Source organism: Schistocerca americana, chromosome 2 (genome assembly GCF_021461395.2).
Source record: "Schistocerca americana isolate TAMUIC-IGC-003095 chromosome 2, iqSchAmer2.1, whole genome shotgun sequence".
NCBI classification, from domain to species: domain Eukaryota; kingdom Metazoa; phylum Arthropoda; class Insecta; order Orthoptera; family Acrididae; genus Schistocerca; species Schistocerca americana.
In genome coordinates this window covers 238,027,708-238,034,483 of record NC_060120.1, presented here as the reverse complement: position 1 = coordinate 238,034,483, position 6,776 = coordinate 238,027,708, and the positions used below count along the sequence as shown (strand labels likewise).

The 6,776-nt window shown below is 44.5% G+C and overlaps 1 protein-coding gene across 1 annotated transcript in view; it reads left to right on the top strand.

Annotated features, from left to right (window-relative positions):
- The first annotated feature begins 3,764 nt into the window (after positions 1-3,764).
- Positions 3,765-6,776, top strand: part of LOC124593710 (protein rhomboid) — a 303,251-nt gene continuing 300,239 nt past the window's right edge. Inside the window, exon 1 of the mRNA XM_047132019.1 lies at positions 3,765-4,021. The gene's annotated coding sequence lies outside the window, so the exon portion shown is untranslated. The remainder of the gene's footprint in view (positions 4,022-6,776) is intronic.

The window sequence follows — 6,776 nt, the reverse complement described above, 5'->3', positions numbered from 1 at the left end:
CTAACTCATCTGCGAATCCCAAGCAATTTAAGTTCATTTGATTTTTCTTTGTTCCAATTTTTATGTTTTTAGGCTTTTTCTTGTACCATTCCCTCTTTACTTACACCAGACTATAGATGAAAAGTAATGGGGATAGGCCATCTCCCTATCTTAACACTGTTTCAATCGCAAATGGCTCAGATATTTCTAATCTGAACTTTAAATTTGGTGTTTGTTATAATTAGGTTTATGATTGTTATTGATTGGAAGGAAGAACACAATTCCTTAGTATCTTCATTAATGAACATACATCGTTGTGGATACAGTCACAATCTTTTTGAAGTCTACAAAGGTTATATCTTGTTGTTTTTCTTGGTAATCTGGTTTCTGGTGTCCTCATAATGTGACCAAAAAATACATCCTTTTTTTCCCTTTTGTTTGCCGTGCAGCACTTCATTCGGCACTATCCAATTTCAAAGTGATAATCTGTTCTGGGCAGCTTCTCCAGGGTCTAAATCCTCCTTAGTGTTGTCTTAGAGCCAATTCAAGTTGATCTTAGCAATGATTGTATCGAATTCTTGACAGGACTTTAAAAGTAATATTGCAAAGGGAAATTCCTCCGCAGTTGTCTGGATTTGAATTTTCTTCTTCTCTGTGTAATGGATGGATTATAGCAGTAGTTTAATATTGCAGTAGTTCTTCTTTGTTCCAGATATTTTTGATTTGTTCATAATATATGATAAGAAAACTCTTACCCATTGATTTAAAACGTACGAGTTTTTTATTTTATTTTGTATGCTCCCACTGTGAGGTCACTGTGTAATATTTCTGGATTTGCATGCATCATATTTGGCTACAAGAAGCTCTTTTTAGAGCAGTTGAGAAGGCAGCTGTGGCAAGATGACGTAATTTGGTGTGAGGTACCGATGACAGAGGGTTTATTCGATACGGGTATCATGAGAAAGACCGCCTAAATTGTGGTCCTTCTCCGCGATTGGCTGCTGCATTCGGAAGTTGCACGCCAAAATGACAGTCTTGTATTATTAATATTAGACAAACTACACTGCGCGCATACTTGCATTTCATATTTAGAGCAGCTATCGATAGCGTGCTATCATTCCATTATTTCAAAAGTATTAATCCCAACAGAATACTAAACAACTAGAAAACGAAAAAGCGGACGAAGCACTTCGGTGATCTTCGGATCGCGCCTAGCTTGGATGGTGCGCGCAGTGGTTCTGCATCTACATCTACCGTACATCCACATCCATACTCCGCATGCCACCTGACGGTGTCTGGCGGAGGGTACTTTGAGTACCTCTATCGGTTCTCCCTTCTATTCCAGTCTCGCATTGTTCGTGGAAAGAAAGATTGTCGGTATGCCTCTGTGTGGGCTCTAATCTCTCTGATTTTATCCTCATGGTCCCTTCGCGAGATATACGTAGGAGGGAGCAATATACTGCTTGACTCCTCGGTGAAGGTGTGTTCTCGAAACTTCAATAAAAGCCCGTACCGAGCTACTGAGCGTCTCTCTTGCAGAGTCTTCCACTGGAGTTTGCCTATTATCTCCGTAACGCTTTCGCGATTACTAAATGATCCTGTAACGAAGCGCGCCGCTCTCCGTTGGATCTTCTCTATCTCTTCTGTCAACCCTATCTGGTACGGATTCCATACCGGTGACCAGTATTCAAGCAGTGGGCGAACAAGTGTACTGTAAACTACTTCGTTTGTTTTCGGATTGAATTTCCTCAGGATTCTTCCAATGAATCTCAGTCTGGCATCTGCTTTACCGACGATTAGTTTTATATGGTCATTCCATTTTAAATCACTCCTAATGTCTACTCCCAGATAATTTATGGAATTAACTGCTTCCAGTTCGGCGGTCTGGGAGGACGGACGTGTTGTCTGCCGAGGTATCATTTAAGACTTAATTTGTAATGTTTAGTTTGTAAATGTGATAGCTGATTGGGAAGCTCCAGAGGCGAGACATGTTGTCTGCCGCGGTATCAGTAAAGACTCAACTTGCAATGTGAAGCTGAGAACAGTGTGATTGTAATTACAGAAATACGCCGTTAATTACTTTGTTGAAGAATGGAAAGTATTTGTGCCTGTAAAGTGGAATGTAATTGCACAGTTTCTCGTGTTCTGCCAATAAAAAGCCAGTGGCATCCCGTATAAACAAACTGATCGGAAATTTAATCACTTCTAAAACAACAGTTTCTCGCTAAGAGTTTCGTACAGCCTCAAATTTACGGATCCACGACCAACGTGCTGTTTTCTGCACAGGGGACGACTACTATAGAAGATTGCAGGGCGGTGAACTTTTATTAGAATTTACACGTTCCACTCTGGACGGTGGAAGCAAAGACGCACCTCGCCTTCCGCAATCTTAATACAAATGAGATCAGTGACACGTTATCTGCGGAACACAGAGGAGGTACGAAGAAGAGAAATTACTTTTGAGGGAAGGGATTATCATACACAAGTATACATCACTTCTCTCTCGAACTCACTCTTTTTCGACTTGCCGTGCCTGCCCCACCGACTTTTGAAATCACCAGTCAGCAATTCCAGATTTTCCGCAAATTTGATCTGGCAACATTAATTAAGAAATTTTTTTGGAAATTTGTAGTAAGTTCCTATGGGACCAAAAGGAAGCCCACGAGAGAGACAGGCCGCGGCGCGTACGTCACGAAGGTAGTCGCTCGCTCAGCTCAGCAGACAAAATGCGTTTCTAAACCTATTAACTCGCAGCTGGGAGTGTCTGTACTAACGAGAATTGCATCTTCTACAAGAATCTGCTATTATGAAGTCTTACTGATTAACAGTACTACAGCAAAATTTAAGATCAATACTCGATATAAATGGTGTAACGGCGTGATTATAGCAATTAGCCTCTTCTGCTTAACAGGGCTCATTACATGCTGGAAGTGGTGCCTTATGCAACTGATAATCATTTTAGTATGATTTTATTTTATTGTACGCCAGTACAGCCGTAACAAAATATAAGTAGGCCCATGGACTTCCACATCATTATAGGACTAAATATCGGACTGCAGTAGAAGATTGTTTTCCTTGTACAGACACGCCTAGTTACGAGTTAACAGGTGCAGAAACGTAGTTTGTCTGCTGATTTGAGCGAGCGAGCGCAGGACTACCTTCGTGACGTACGCGCCGCGGCCTGTCTTTCTCGTAGGCCTCGGACCAAAACTGCTGAGGTCATCGGTCCCTAGACTTACACACTACTTAAACTAACTTACGCTAAGGACAACACACACACACACACACACACACACACACACACACACACACCCATGCCCGAGGGAGCACACGAACCCCGACGGAGGCAGCCGCGCGAACCGTGGCAAGGCGGCCTATACCATGCGGTACACTAATTTAGTCTCTCTATTCGACCCGCTGTTGACTTCATTGTTAGTTTTCTTCTTGATCGATGTTGACGTGGTCTGCAAGCGGGGAGACGGTTCGAGGTCAGTTTGCCGGACCGCCGTCAGCGCGTGACAGTGTAAGTGACGCCTGCGGGAGTCGCCGCCGGACCCGTGCGTGGGAGAAGGGGCCGTGTGCGGCGGAGCGCCCGGCAGGTGCGAGGGCGCGCGCGCCGCCGCGCCGTGGCACGCCGTGCAGTGCCTGTGCGCCGTTGTGCGTGGCGTCGGTAGCGCGTGCCCGCGGCCGCCAGGCGGCAGCAGCCGGCGGCCGCGGTGGAGGGGGGAGCGGCCGCGCCGCCACACGGAGGCGTGCGCCGGCCCGCGCCAGTCGTGCGCTGCGCGTCGGCCCGTGTTGTCGTCTGCCAGCGAGTGGGGCCACGCAGGCCGGTCGCGCCCTCACCTGTCAGCGTCGTGTAAACTCGGCGTCGCTCCTCAGGGCACGTGGTCCGCGTCCAGCGCGCCGCGACCGATCGAACGACAGTCGATTTCGATTCGGCCAGGTGACCTCTCTGGCACAATTCGTGTGTGATTACCGCCGTGCAACTGCTGCTTAGTTTACGATCTTGTGGATACTCTCGCGTCGCCGGCGCCATGCGTGGGTAAGTTATAGCAAGAATGCCTACAGTGGCTGTTTTTTGTTGTTAAACATTTGTTTCTGTGCATTGTAGTGTGAGATGGTTATTTTCACTCAAAGACTCGTCAACTCTGCCTAAACACCTAACACAGTCCAGCAGCATTTTGCAAGCAATTACATTAATGTTGCAATGTATTGTGAAAGGATACTCCCTCATGTTTCCTTTTTTGTCTGCTGGTGACTGTAGTGGTCTCTTACACATCACGTCTGAAAATTAAATCCAGAAGATCCGCGGATTGTAAAGAAAAACGTGTGTGTGTGTGTGTGTGTGTGTGTGTGTGTGTGTGTGTGTGTGTGTGTTTGCGCGCGCGAGCGATTACGTTTTGTATGCTGTTGTTTAATCTCTTTTCGTATATACACATACTATGTGTTTTTAATTACCCGTCGAATATTGTCTTTTGTTGCTATTGTTTCCCACAAAGGAGCCACTGTTGTTTCCATGTCATTGTTGACGATCTTATTGTACACTTGAAATGAAGCACAGGGTTATTGTCATAAGAGTAACTGGTTTTACAAATTTACTTTGATATTAAGGGGGTAATAGTGGCCATCCTGTAATTTAATTACGTATTTAAGATTTCGATCCCGAAACAATATAATTGGATTCCTTTCATTGCAAGATCCGTTTAAAAAGAACGAGAAAGGGTATTACAATGCTAGGAAACTAAAGTAGAAGACGAACTACATCACTCATATCTACGTACAGGAAATAAAGTACATGTGGTTGTGTATCGAACTTAGAAATAGTATTTTAGTACTTGTGTTTCTCCCTTTTTAATTATGTCATCCTAAGATTTTGTAGTACTACGAAACCGATAATTGTACCATTTGAGTAACGCGAGGCTGTGATAGGACTTACTCGTAGTTTCCAATTCTTCCAAAATAGCTGATAGGTGTGAAACACTTGTTTGTTGATATGTTTGTCGTAAAGGCGTGACCTCTACACCGTTTGTATGCGGTTATAATTTTTTACGAATACATACGGGTGTGGGCGTTAATGGAAAACGTCTCGTTGAATACCGATGCCTTGTGTTTTCCCGAACAGTCGGCAGCGGGTTTACGGTGAGGACGTTCAGAATTAGAACAGGCACGAAAGCGCTGACTCTTCTTGGAAAGGACATTACCGTCTCTTTAGTTCACGTGCTCTGGAAACGGTACTGCTTTTCCAAGCCATATTGGCAAGAGTTTACTTTGGATCGCGCGTTGACCCCTGTCGTCTAGTAGAAAATAACTGCCCGCTGGTTGGTTGGTTTTTGGGGGAAGAGACCAAACAGCGAAGTCATCGGTCTCATCGGATTAGGGAAGTCGGCCGTGCCCTTTCAGAGGAACCATCCCAGCATTTGCCTGGAGCGATTTAGGGAAATGACGGAAAACCTAAATCAGGATGGCCGGACGCGGGATTGAACCGTCGTCCTCCCGAATGCGAGTCCAGTGTGCTAACCACTGCGCCACCTCGCCCGGTCTGCCCGCTGGTAAAGGAAGTCTTTTACTGTGAGCTTAAGAGGCGTGTTTCGATCGTGCAGGAAGAACTTGGGTACAATTTGATTATGTTTCTAGCGCAGCAACTAATTACGTTGTTGATTACTTAAGGAAGTTGAAAATTGAAGCGACATTGCTGTGAAAAAGGTGTGCTTCTACTTTGTTTCATAAATTGTCATTTTCCGGGGTAGAGGTTTTTTTTTTATTTTGATGAAAGCTGTTTTATTATTAAGCCATTAAGTTAACTTCGCCTCCGTGGACATACTGTAGCTGCTATGTTTACAGCGTGACATGTTTCACAGATCGGCTAAAGGGCGGAGTTTCGCAAATCAACAGTAGGTACATGCGCAACTATCACATATCTGAAGACTATATGTAAAATGTATTTATATTTGATGAGAAACTACAGTTTTAAATATTGAAATTCCTACGCGAAAATCCACTTCAAAAATTTGTGCTGGGTCAGGACTCGAGCCCGGATTTTCCTCTCGGCGCGGGCGGTCGCCTTACCACTTAATCAGAGCACGCTCCATTTACCGACCCAAGTTCCTTGTCACACACCTATATATTTCGTCTCATAGATTAGCAGTTAATTTACCCACACTCGCACATTTCGTGATTCAAGACAGCGAGAAGCCATAGACTTTCGTTGTCATTTTCGTCACCCACGCACCCGCATATATAAGTTTCAAATATTGGCATTTACTTCCGAACATCAACTTAGCTGTAATCGGTATGGTTGTGCTACGTGAAACAACGTATGAAAATTTGTGCTAGCCCAGGAGTCGATCCCGCTGGCGATAAGCGGGAAATCCCGCTTCGATTCCAGGCCTCCCACAAATTTTCATATGCTGCTTTACGTGAGACAACTATATATATTACTGTCGATTTTTTCGGGAATAAATTTCAGTATCTAAAATGAAAGAAAAAGCCCTTATTCTGGCGTTTCACTTCAGTAGTTACGCTAACGTACACGACGTGTTGGGTACGCCCGCATCCTAACAAAATCCGCATAATGGTTCACTTTTTTTCAATTTACATATGTGCGTCACATCTGTGATACTTGCGCCCCTGTCTCCTATAGTTATGCGACCCGTTTAGGCCAGCACATGTTGCTTGCCATTGCCCCCTTCCCCCGAAACACACACACACACACACACACACACACACACACACACACATTCATTCATTCATTTTATGTGTAAGACGCTGCTAGGTGGTTTACAATACAGAGTATTCTT